Source organism: Lissotriton vulgaris, chromosome 2_1 (genome assembly GCF_964263255.1).
Source record: "Lissotriton vulgaris chromosome 2_1, aLisVul1.2, whole genome shotgun sequence".
Lineage (NCBI taxonomy): Eukaryota > Metazoa > Chordata > Amphibia > Caudata > Salamandridae > Lissotriton > Lissotriton vulgaris.
This window is the reverse complement of record NC_141687.1, coordinates 1,685,389,596-1,685,402,594: the sequence shown is the minus strand read 5'-3', so window position 1 is coordinate 1,685,402,594 and position 12,999 is coordinate 1,685,389,596.

The window sequence follows — 12,999 nt, the reverse complement described above, 5'->3', positions numbered from 1 at the left end:
CTGTCATAAGAAAACAATAATTAAGTATGTGTTCGTTACAAACTGGGGTCCCTTTATTACACAATAACATACAAAGAAAACATTATATTATAAAGTCACAATACTATCTAACAATGTAAGCATAGCCTGAAAAGTAAAGGAAAGAATTAGCATAAACACACTATAATAGCAGGACAGACTTCACCTTATAATTACGGAGTCCGGTTCTAGCTGTCATCTGGGTCCCTCTCTCGTCTGTGCCTTGGCTCATCTCAGATTCTACTCTGCACCCATGGATACCTGCCTGCACAGCTATGCTCCTTCAAAGCACTGGAACCCGTCTCTCTATCGTCATCTTCGTCTCTGTGCCTCAGCTCTGCTCTCTCTCTCTCACGAACTGTCTTCACCTCCAAACTTCAATCTATTGATATAGTTTCAGCGCTCTGGAAACCATCTGCTCAACTAACTTCTTCACTCTGGTTAGTCTAACTCCGTCGTTTAACTATCTCCAACTGCTCTAATAGACTGACTCACAATGTAACTTCAGTCTCTCCAAAAGATCATCAGCCTTCGATTGCTCCAAACTCCAACTGTCATCTGCAACTGTCAACTGTCGACTGCCTTTTGCCTGCCTCTCCTCTCTACACCTCGATAATATAAAGAGCTCCTCGTTCATGGAAATTTCCAGACAGTAACCTGCCGCCCACCTAATTCCTATACTAGGCTTCGGGCTCTCGGTGCTCCCACAGTGGCCAACTGTTGTTTCGTCTAAAACCCGAGCTCTGCTTACATTCCTCCGATAAGGGCCAGCTCTGACCGGTTCCTCTCCAGTGAACAACAGCTCATAACTAAAACATCACTCTTGACCTACAAGCGCCTCGAGCAGCCGAGGCAGGAAAGAAAATGGAGTCTCTCTCCCTTGGGTCCTGTAGGCCCGAAAATTATGAAAGAGACGCATAGCTCCATCTAAATACATAAACAAAACCTACCAATATGTAATATAGTATCATGAATAAAGGATCTACCCTCTAATATAGGCCTTTAGGCTCTAAAATGATGAAAGGACATATGCTTATGCCAAAGTCAATAGGCTAATCCTAAGAAAAGGCTGAAGATAGGGATCTATCCACTATACTAGGATGGTAGTAGATTAAAGTCACCATCACTCGAAAATATGACAAAATATCCGGTCACTACACTTCACCCATGACTTTCGTCTGCTAACATCTGTCAAACTGAGCGAACATCTGATGAAGAATAATAAGAAACAAAACTAACAGACCTAGACATAAAGTGTGGTTTAAAAAATTGAATCAAAGAAGGGACACATTGAATGCAACAACATAGAGCAACTAAAATAGAAACAGCAATCAAGACACCCCTCAACACTTGACGTATGGAGTGCAAATCAGGCAACCAATTGAAAAGCCAATCAAACCACACTTGATCTATATGTTGCCTAACTTCTTCAGTTAATTCATGAAGTTTATCAATGTGGGACTGGATGGATCTGGAATGGTCCGACAGATTAAAACAACAAAGGCCCTCAAAATCTGAGCAGACATGACCATGTTTAAGCAAAAGGTAATCTATTGCAGCTCTATTTTGTAAAATGGCTCTACGCCCGCCTTGAGCATCTAATAAAAGGTCAGATAAAACAATGGAAGTATGATTAATAGATTTCACCATCCAGCAAGCCAATTTTCCGATCGATTTAGCATTATATACAGATAATGCAGGAACACCTAAAATAGAAAACGCTAAACTAAGATACTCAGATGGAGAAAATAAATGTAATGAGGAATCACAATTGGCTTTCAAAGACGGGGCATCGCGTGTAGTTTGGGAAATAACATCAGGATGTGAAGAAAACATTAATAAACTCAATCTGGTAATAGCACAAGGACCTCCAGTAATATTAGCAGGAATATAGGGCCAAGATTAATTGCCACATGAAAATAGCCATCCAGAAGGTAATAGTACCATATGATAGTGACTAGGAGTAACTACAAGACGCCTACAAGTCATGTTATTTCTAACAGAAATACATGATTTAGATGGTCTTTCGAAACATAGAATTCTTTCATGGGTAGTAAATGAAGTAACATTTTTCTGTCTCAGTTGAATGCACTTGCCTATAAATTAGGGTCACAGGTCATGAAAAAGCAAAGATCACCCTTGGTAATATTGTCAGTCATTATTTGGGAATTCAAAGGTGGCTGTAAATCAGGCAAAACCATACATAGAGCACAGTAATCATAGGCCGCAAAATCACTACAAATTACATTGGGATGAGCATTCAATAAATTAAAAATATGGGCAACTGTCTCCATGGAAGTTGGGACGGCAACCAAGCAGGTCGCTAGAATATCAGTCACCGAATGCATAGGGGTCAAACAGAAGTGATTAGAGTTAGTTAGTCTCCGGGCTAGAGACATCCAAAAATTAGATGACGAATCCCACGACGCAGAAGAACGACGTCTTCGGTCCAAGGAATTATTCCAGCCCTGGGGGCTCTCCCGTCTCTCGGCGCAGCAAGCCAAAAGGAGTCCAGCGACGACACTTCCGACAGCAGCAGTCCAAACGATGGTCTAGGAGAACGGGATCAAATACAGGTATTATTCATTCTCTCAAGTAACATTTATCAGCTGGGACAGCTTCCCAGCTATCTTGCCCTGGCCTCATAACTATGACCGTGTTATCCTGACCGGTTGCAATTATTTCAGCCTGTTCAGGGGGATTTTTAGGTGACTGAACCCACACTCTTGCTCCGGGATTGTCAGTGGAGCCAAAACCCTTTTTTCCTTGTACAGATAACAGGGTTGGGGCAGTACCTTTTTGAATCTCACCACTGAAAACAGGCATAATTAGCAATTGAGCAACTCGGTCTTCTTGGAGTATCAGTAAATCAGAATCACCACTGTTTAATAGAATCAATTTAATCTCTCCTTGATAATCACTGTTAATGACACCTCCGAGCACCTGGACACCTTTTAAAGCCAAGCCAGATCTCGGGGCAATTAATCCAAAACTTCCAGCAGGTATTTGGACACCAATACCGGTCTCTACAATAGTAATTTCTTATTTTTTCAGGGTAATCGTATTTATAGATTGCAGGTCTAGGCCTGCAGAACCTGGGGTCGCTCTGCATGGGGCTAAAGCTCCAGGGGAAATTTCCCAATGCATCACTGTACTTTCCACGGTGTTTGGTTTGACATCAATAGCTGAAGGGAATAAACGCATTAATGGGGAAGCGGAATTCAAATAAGGACGATTTTTCAAAATTAATAATGCATCAAACAAATGATCTCTCCAGTTCTTATTGTTGTCATTTGATAACCTACGTAATTGATCTTTCAGCAAACCATTCATTCTCTCCACAAGTCCTGCTGCCTGTGGATAATAAGGTATTTGAAACACCCATTCGATGTTGTTCTCTGCACAAAATTCCTGCACTAATCAGCCTTTAAAATGGGATGCATTGTCAGATTGTATTTTAAGTGGAACACCATAGTGCAACATAATTTACTCTAACGTTTTAATAGAATTTATTTGAGTAGCTCTCTTACAGGGAAAGGCCACTAAAAGACCACTGAAAGTGTCTACAACTGTACAAACATATTGACAATTCTTACTCGTGGGAAGAGGACCTATATAATCTATTTGCCAAATCTGTGCAGGGGATTTTCCTCGATTCAATTGGCCCTTTACAATTTGAGGCACTTCTCTCTGTCTAGAATGCTGACAGATGGGGCAATGAAGTATAACGTCTTTAATTAAATTGAGAGGACTATAGGTTCCTCGATCAGCAGCCCACCTGCTAATGATTATTTCTCCAAAATGTCCTGACTTCTGGTGGGCCCATTTCGCCAATCCCGCCAAATCAAAATCTGGTTTGTCCACCATTGCGTCAGAAATTTTTGATTTCTCATCTGCAATTTGGTGATAAAGTTTATCAAGGGAATCTACATGTGTATGTGCATCAACATGAAAAACTTTTACATTACTCTGAGGAAGTAGTTCCCAAATCTCTTGCCATAAATGCTTACCCCAAAGCTCTTTAGAATGCAGTGTCCAGTTATGGGAATACCATGTGGGCAACCAAACCGCTAAACCATTAGCAGTGGACCTAGAATCAGTAAACATGTGACATGTACCAGGCAGTTCTTGTTTCAGAACTTGATAAACAGCATATAGTTCGGCAAATTGACTACTCTTTCCTTCACCTGTGGTACTTAGCAATTTCTGTGTGATCGGATTGTAGGATACTGCTTTCCAATGCCTCTTCTCTCCAATGTACCTCGCTGAACCATCTGTAAACCACACATGTTTTCTGTCCTACATGGACAAATCATCAAATGGCTTACACCACTTAACAGGGGATTCCTGTACTATAGGTACGGAGCAATCACTTTCTGCCTCTCCTAACGGCGCCAGCGCCACTTGTTCATGTAACGTCGCAACACTTTTTGGTCCTACACGTGCTCTGTCTTGTATATACCATTTCCATTTAATCACACTTGCTTCTTGAGCGTGTCCAATCCTATGAGTTTTTGGTGCACTAAAAACCCATTGCATAATAGGAATTTCAGGTCTCAAAATCACATTATGTCCCAAAGTCAACTGCTCGGTATCCACCAGAGCCCAATAGCATGCAAGTAACTGTTTCTCAAATGGTGTGTAACGCTCACCAGCATCAGGTAACTTTTTAGTCCAGAAACCTAAGGGTACTTTTGTTCTACCTTGTTTTTGCCACAAACTACAATTTGCATAAGGGCCTTGCACAGACACATTCAAATCCACATCACCATCACGCACGGGCCACAAATCCAAAGCATGCTGAATCGCTTCTTTTGCCAAATCAAACGCATCTTGCTGCGGTTTACCCCATTAAAATGCCTTCGTTTTACGGGTAACCTTGTACAAAGGGGCTAATATCTGACTCAAATGTGGGATATGTTGGCGCCAAAAGCCAAATAAACCAATAAATTTCTGTGCTTCCTTTCTGTTTTGTGGAACTGCAAATTCTGCAATTTTCTGTTTTACCTGTGGAATTACTTCTCTATTCCATTCATGCCAATTAATGCCTAAAAATTTTACACTTTGTGCTGGACCTTGCAGTTTGTCTGGATTAATTTCCCAACCTTTACTTTGCAAATGAGTTACGATTAAATCTAATTCGGTCTGAACTTGTTCCTGTGCTTTACCCTGAATCAAAATATCATCAATGTAATGACACACCTGTATTTGTGAACTCATCGGTATTTCAGATAAATGTTCTGCCACCAGCCGGTGACAGATCAGATCGTAGGACTATGCACATAGCCCTGGGGAAGACTTCTGAACGTCATTTGACGTCCATTCCCTGTAAAACTGAACTGTTCTTGACACTCAGGGGCAATCGGGATGGAAAAGAAGTCATTAGCAATATCAATGGAAGCATACCAAGTTCCTGAATGTTTTTGAATTCTCTCAATTAAAGTAATAATGTCAGGTGCTGCAACAGTCAAAGGAGAGGTATATATGTTTAATTCGCGATAATCAACTGTCATGCACCAAGAATTATCACTTTTGCGCACCGGCCATACGGGATTATTCCAGGCAGAAGTAACCGGAGTTATAACTCCTGCATCCACTAAATCCTGAATTGTAGCACTGATTTCTTCATGCCCACCTGGAATGCGATACTGTTTCTGGGAAATTACTTTTGTAACTTGGGGAATTTTTACAGGAGGAATTCCTAAACAACCAACTCTCATGGACTTTGATGATATATAATTCCTATCTCCAAATCGATAACATCCGTCATCCAAATATAATGTCATACCTTTTAGTATATCGATTCCAATTATGTATTCAAGAAGGGGTACCACTGGTACAGAATATTCTTTTTGGGGAATTCTACCTATTTTCCTTTCAACATTAGCTTGCACTGCGGGAGTTTCTTTAAAACCTAATCCAGTAATTGTGAAAAATTGTCCTTTAAATTTCTTTGGGTTCACATAAATTAATGTGGCCTCCGCTCCTGTATCTACCAATGCTCGGGACATCTGTATGTTACGATGTCTCCAAAAAATTTCAATATCTACATAGGGTCTGTAATCTCTGTGAGCCCAATTGCGTACTGGAGCTTGACCTATTTCTTAGTCGTTTTTATTGCGTTCCATCGCCCAAGTCAAATCAGGATAGAGACTTTCAAATCTTTTAGGTAGTGCCACTTCTCGTTCATACTTATTTCCCTCACCAAATGGATTTTTATCATCCACAAAGTATTGTGAATTTCGATCAGAAAATCTGTGTCGTCTATTTCTCATTCTCGGTTCAGGAGATTCATCCCTCTCCTCTCTATGTCTGCTTTCAAAACGCTCATCTCTCCCCCTCTCTTTCTCCCCCCTTTCCTCTCTCTCGTGCATAATAGAGAGACAGATCTCTCTCATTCCATCTCCTACCATGCCTGTCAGGAGTATCACGATTTGTATCGTCAGCACTGTCATCAGAATGATAATGATCATAATCCTGTTTACGTGCTCGCCAAGCACCTTCCTTTTTATCCAAGCCACGTTTGCGGAACATGTCCCACAATCGATTATTCAGCTCACCATCAATATCTTCTTTTTTCACACCATCAGCCAACAAGGCGAGAAACATGTCACATCTAGTAAATCGATAATTACCACCAGTATGACCCTCGAGTCTAGATTGTCTGTCCGGTTTAAGCCACTCGCCCAATTCACCAAGTTGACGCACAGCCTCAAGCACAAGAGACAAAGGATTGCCAGTCTGGTTAATCAACAATGTCATCATAACTTGGTTATAGGCAACAGGGGCGGATCGAATAATTCTATTCCGCACAGAAGAAGTTAATAAGCCATCCATCAATCTGTCAGACGTGCTTAAAAAAAATCGCAGTTTTCCTCACCTCCTCTTTTAGTCTCTGCGAGGCGTCTCTCAAAGTATACCACAGCTTATCATTCAAAGGCCAATTAGATTCAGTAGGATATTTATGATTACAACCTTCAGTTGCTAATTGAAGCAAACTAATCTGCCCATTTACATTATAATTCCGAAAATGATCTTGCACAGTAGAATCGGAACTCAAAGAACAGAAGTTCAGTGCATCTCCCATATCCAACATGATGCCAGCAGCACCCAACTCAAAAAGACGTACCATCCATGTAAGCAAGACCTCACCAGGCCGTTGTCGAAATTGATCCAAAATGTCACTAACTTCCTGTTGTGTAAAATCTTCCAAACTATCTAAAGTAATCCCATTGGGATTGCCAGGAGCCTGTTGTAATTTGCTCCGAAAGACAGGATGTGCAGAAACCTCCGCACGATCATCACATTTACACTGATCGTTACAATTACAAGAAGCGCATGATTTACAGTCACGTTCAGTACGAGAAGATTCACGCCTCTCATTCTCCTCAGCCGAGGAGCCAGACTCATTCGAGTCCCAGATATTACCATCCCACTCATCAGGGTTCCAATCGAGCCCTGCTTTCGGCACAACCAAACGCACTTTCCTTTTACTGACTCGATCACGTCGATGTCTGTATTTGTATTTAGTAATACGAACTGCAGCTCTTTCTGCAATAGTCTGGTATGTATCAAGTTTGTCGGCAAGCAATTTATTTTGACATCTCAAAAGAGCACAAGCATTCTGCACTTCAACAAACTTTTCTTTAAAGTCTTTGCATTGACGCTGCAACTTCACAAACTTATCATGTACAAGCCTGTACGCATACAATAAAATCCAACCTCTCTGTCCTAATATAGGAAGCTCCTCGCCGTTCACAATCGGCGCTTTCTGTAAGCAAGCAATCACGTGAGCAGGATCTGCTGTTTCCAGACAAGAATTCCAGCTCTCACTCAAACTAGTACAATCAGCCCAGTCATGAGCTAGCGCCTCAAAAGGAGTCGATTCCCATCCGGGAATTTCAATAGGCAATTTAAGAGTAGATTTTGACTTTCTCAAAAACATAGTAACAAGAGTAGAAATATATATACACAAAGATAAACAAAAATATACCAAAACATACAAAAAGAACCTCCGCACACGCTTAGCGCAAATCAACAAGATGAAAACATAACGCGCTAGAAGGCTTTCTTAAACGGTTCGTGACGCCAAATGTAATGACCGGATTCTCAGACCAATAATCACCCACTCACCTAGATACAACCAACCCGGCCAAAACGATACACCATCCCTTCCCGTACCCTATTTACAAAGATTCCTGAATACTTACCCGGGAATGGGGCACTCGCAATGTACAAGCTTATATCATCAAAAATACTGCTAGATCTAAGGGGTTACTAGGAATAGTCACTAATAACTACGGAATTCCATGTCCCATCCTATGATCTTACTTTATAGCCCCGCGACAATCTGGCCCGGACTACTCTACCGTCTCATGGTGGAGAGCAGCTCACTTTACCACACCATCCACAATTGGTGTTCTCATTAACGCCCTATCCTGAGCGATCTCAATACACACCATCCCCAATTGGTGCTCTCACTAATGCCCTATCTTGAGCAATCTCATTACACACCAATCCCAATTGGTGTTCTCACTAACGCCCTATCTTGAGCGATCTCACTGTCCTATTAATACCTTCCTCTCTCTCTGTCTCTATTGGGAAAGTTTCTTTATGACTAATACTTACTGGGGGTCTATCTTATATGAATTGTTATCCCTCATGTGATAGATTGAGGATCTGATCCTCTCACACAAGAACTGCCAAATTGTTACACTTAAGAATTAATCCTTGACATAAAACTCACATCAATCTCTCGCATCAGTTACCTGTAGGAAGGGAATCACCCATCCTTCCATACGATAGCACCTGGCTGTAAAGAAAAGTTAGTTCTGTCATAAGAAAACAATAATTAAGTATGTGTTCGTTACAAACTGGGGTCCCTTGATTACACAATAACATACAAAGAAAACATTATATTATAAAGTCACGATACTACCTAACAATCTAAGCATAGCCTGAAAAGTAAAGGAAAGAATTAGCATAAACACACTATAATAGCAGGATAGACTTCACCTTATAATTACGGAGTCCGGTTCTAGCTGTCATCTGGGTCCCTCTCTCGTCTGTGACTTGGCTCATCTCAGATTCTACTCTGCACCCACGGATACACGTCTGCACCGCTATGCTCCTTCAAAGCACTGGAACCTGTCTCTCTCTCTCGTCTTCTTCGTCTCTGTGCCTCAGCTCTGATCTCTCTCTCTCACGAACTGTCTTCACCTCCAAACTTCAATCTAATGATATAGTTTCAGCCGCTCTGGAAACCATCTGTTCAACTAACTTCTTCACTCTGGTTATTCTACCTCTGTTGTTTAACTATCTCCAACTGCTCTAATAAACTGACTCACGATGTAACTTCACTCTCTCCAAAAGATCATCAGCCTTCGATTGCTCCAAACTCCAACTGTCATCTGCAACTGTCAACTGTCAACTGCCTTCTGCCTGCCTCTCCTCTCTACACCTCGATAATATAAAGAGCTCCTCGTTCATGGAAATTTCCAGACAGTAACCTGCCGCCCACCAGATTCCTGTACTAGGCTCCGGGCTCTCGACGCTCCCACAGTGGCCAACTGTTGTTTTGTCTAAAACCCGAGCTCTGCTTACATTCCTCCAATAAGGGCCAGCTGTGACCGGTTCCTCTCCAGTGAACAACAGCTCATAACTAAAACATCACTCTTGACCTACAAGTGCCTCGAGCAGCCGAGGCAGGAAAGAAATTGGAGTCTCTCTCGCTTGGGCCCTGTAGGCCCGAAAATGATGGAAGAGACGCATAGCTCCATCTAAATACATAAACAAACCCTACCAATATGTAATATAGTATCAGGAATAAAGGATCTACCCTCTAATATAGGCCTTTAGGCTCTAAAATGATGAAAGGACATATGCTTATGCCAAAGTCAATAGGCTAATCCTAAGAAAAGGCTGAAGATAGCGATCTATCCACTATACTAGGATGGTAGTAGACTAAAGTCACCATCACTCGAAAACATGCCAAAATATCCTGTCACTACAGTTAGTCAGGGGGACAACATGGACACTAGATGGTGGAAGGGAGGGCCTCAGAGCAAGCACATGGACAATGCATGTTGGGAGGGTGGGTGCAAGCAAACACTGGCAACAACATGGACAACAACAGGAGGCAGGGTGGGTCAGGTAGGGAACAATATGAGCAACATCCGATGAGGGTGAGTAGGGAAAGCAATAAAACAAGAAAAATGGAAGGAGCAAGGGAGGTTGGGGTTGCAAGCAGCAACAGAAGAAGTTAATATTGGTGGAGGCAAGCAATAACGGAAGGAGGGTAGGTGTTGAAAGCAACTACACAGGCAACAACGGAAGAAAGGAGAATTGGTGGGGGGGAAGCAACAATTAGTGGTGCAAACATGGAAGAAGGGAGGGTGGGTGGAAGCAAGCAACAACATAGGCAACAATGGACTGAGGATAGAGTGTGAATGTTGCAAGCAAAAACCCGGGCAAAAACGGAAGGAGGGAGAGCAAGGGTCAAGCAACAAGTGCAATAATGGAAGATGGGTGGGCAGGTAGAAACAAGCAATATCAAGGACAACAATGGAAGGAGGTAGGTTGGGGGCAAGTGAGAAACACCACTGGCAACAATGGAAGGAAGGAAGGAGGGTGAGTGGAGGACGCTACAACATGAGCAAATGTGAGAGGTGGAACAATGGGTGTTGTAAGTAAAATTTCGGACAACAACAAAAGGAAGTTGGATGGATGGGGCAAGCAACAACATGGAGAACAGTGGAAGGAGGGACAGTGGGTATGCAGCATTAGGGGGAGAAGTACACAAAGGAACCTATGAACAAGATGCTCCCTGCTATAGTGCTTAAACACAAAGAAAAAGTAATGTTTAAAAAACATGATCAGGGAAAGGATACAAGTAATGTATGCATGCTTGAGTGGAGGGACAAATACGTAAAAAGAAAGGAAGCATACAGCATATTACCAATAAAAAGCTAACAAATGAGAGTGACAATGAAACCAACAAATGGTAAACAATGAGCAGGCTCTAAGTCCACTTTTAGAAAACAAAAGATCTGAAATTCACAGCACATGCGCTGCTTGTTGAAACCTACCAACCAAATGCATACAATTCTGTATGTTTTCTTTTGACATAAACCTAAAAGAGCAAGTATGTGAATAAATCATTTAAAAGTGTCTAAATTTTCAATACTTATTTAAGGAAATGGAGGCATGATTGTTACAAATGTGGACTTAGCATTTTACACAAACTTGTTTTCACCTACCAGCTTTTGGCTGTTCCAAAAAAGCAAACATAAGCAAATGAAATATTTTTTTCTAGTGTAACCTGATTATCAAGGAGCTGTACGGCCATGTGAGATAGCAGTCTACACTTTTTAATTTACACCATGTTGCATTCTGGGACTGGAAAAGGTTCTCTGTTATAATTGACATGGCAACTAAAAAATAAAAGGAAGCAAAGTGTTGATGTGGCTAAATGAGAAGGACACTAAATATTCTGTGTGGCATCAACGGTGCAATAGTCAATAGCTTGAGGCGAATCAGTACTTCCCAGGCACCTGCAGCACAAGCCCCAGGCAAACACAGAATGGCTACAGTAAGTACACTAGTACACCTGTGCATCGTTACTTCTTAAAGAGCCAGGAGAAGTGCATACAAATTTGAGGGAAACATTTTCAAACCAAAAAAAAACATGAACTTAGAAAAAATCCCAAGTCTGGATCTCCTTTTGGATTTTGGTCTTGGAGGCATCGTCTATTTGGTTTGCTTATGGTGCCGAGTTAGTTAATGTCAGCAAGTCTGGTTTGCTACTGGTTAGAGCACATACTTACCTTGCACTATAGCATTGTGTATTTTATATTTCGAAAAAATTCCAAATTAGTAGTTAAGACGATGAGTCCATATACGCTAAGTGAACAGTGTCCCAAAAATAATGGCCCATACCAGCTATATTTAGTAGCCCCTACATACCAAGTGTTAACACTTACCAGCATAGAGTCTGACATGCTCTTCGCCTGTTGACTAAGTGAGCGCAGTACTTCTCTGTCACATCACACCTTTCCTAGTATTTTCCACTCAGGGGTTACCTTTTAGGCATTGGCCATTTGAAATTTCATTTTATTTGGCTGGGGATCACAGTAGGTCTATCTACATTTGAAATTTTTAGTGCACCTGACATGCAGTTCTTAAGAAGAATACCATGTACATGTACGTTGCTATAATATTTTGTATCACCTACATTTATAGAGTTAACTCTTACCTTGATAAGATTGAAACAGTTTTATGTTGACCTGGTGACTTCAGAATTTTCCAGCCAATTCACATTCTTCTTTGTTTTACAACATCGTCTTCTACTGGGACACCAAATATCATGGCTCATGTATTGCTATATCTTGTATCCCCTACAATGCAAGGCTTAACTTTAAGCTATTTACTGGCTGAAATGGCTTTTTATTTGATAGGAGATCACAATATATTTTAGCACTTTTGATACCGTTCCACAAGCTTTAACTTCTGGGTCCATTAAGCGATACCAAATATAATGGCCCATATGGGCAATATTATATTGTGTCTCATGTTTCTTGGGTTAAAACGTAACAGGATACTATTTGATATGGTCTTATAGTGATGTGGAAAAGTCTGCTTTTCTGACACATCATACCCTTGTTTATGTTTTCCACTATCTCTTTCAATTGGGATACTAAATTTTATGAAACATGCAGTGATGTAATATCTGCTATCCCTTACATGTCAAGCATTATCTTTTGACCATTGACAAGTTAAAATTGCCTTTTATATGACAGCAGATGAAATTATCTCTAAGCGTCCTTAAATGCATTCCACAAGCTTTCACATCCAGACCCTTTGAGGTATACCAAATTAAATGGCCAATACGGGCTGTAATATTTGCTATTCCATATGTTATTAGAATTAAAGCTTGCAAAGATACAGTTTGATGTGCTTATGTTGGCATGGTGAACACAGTAT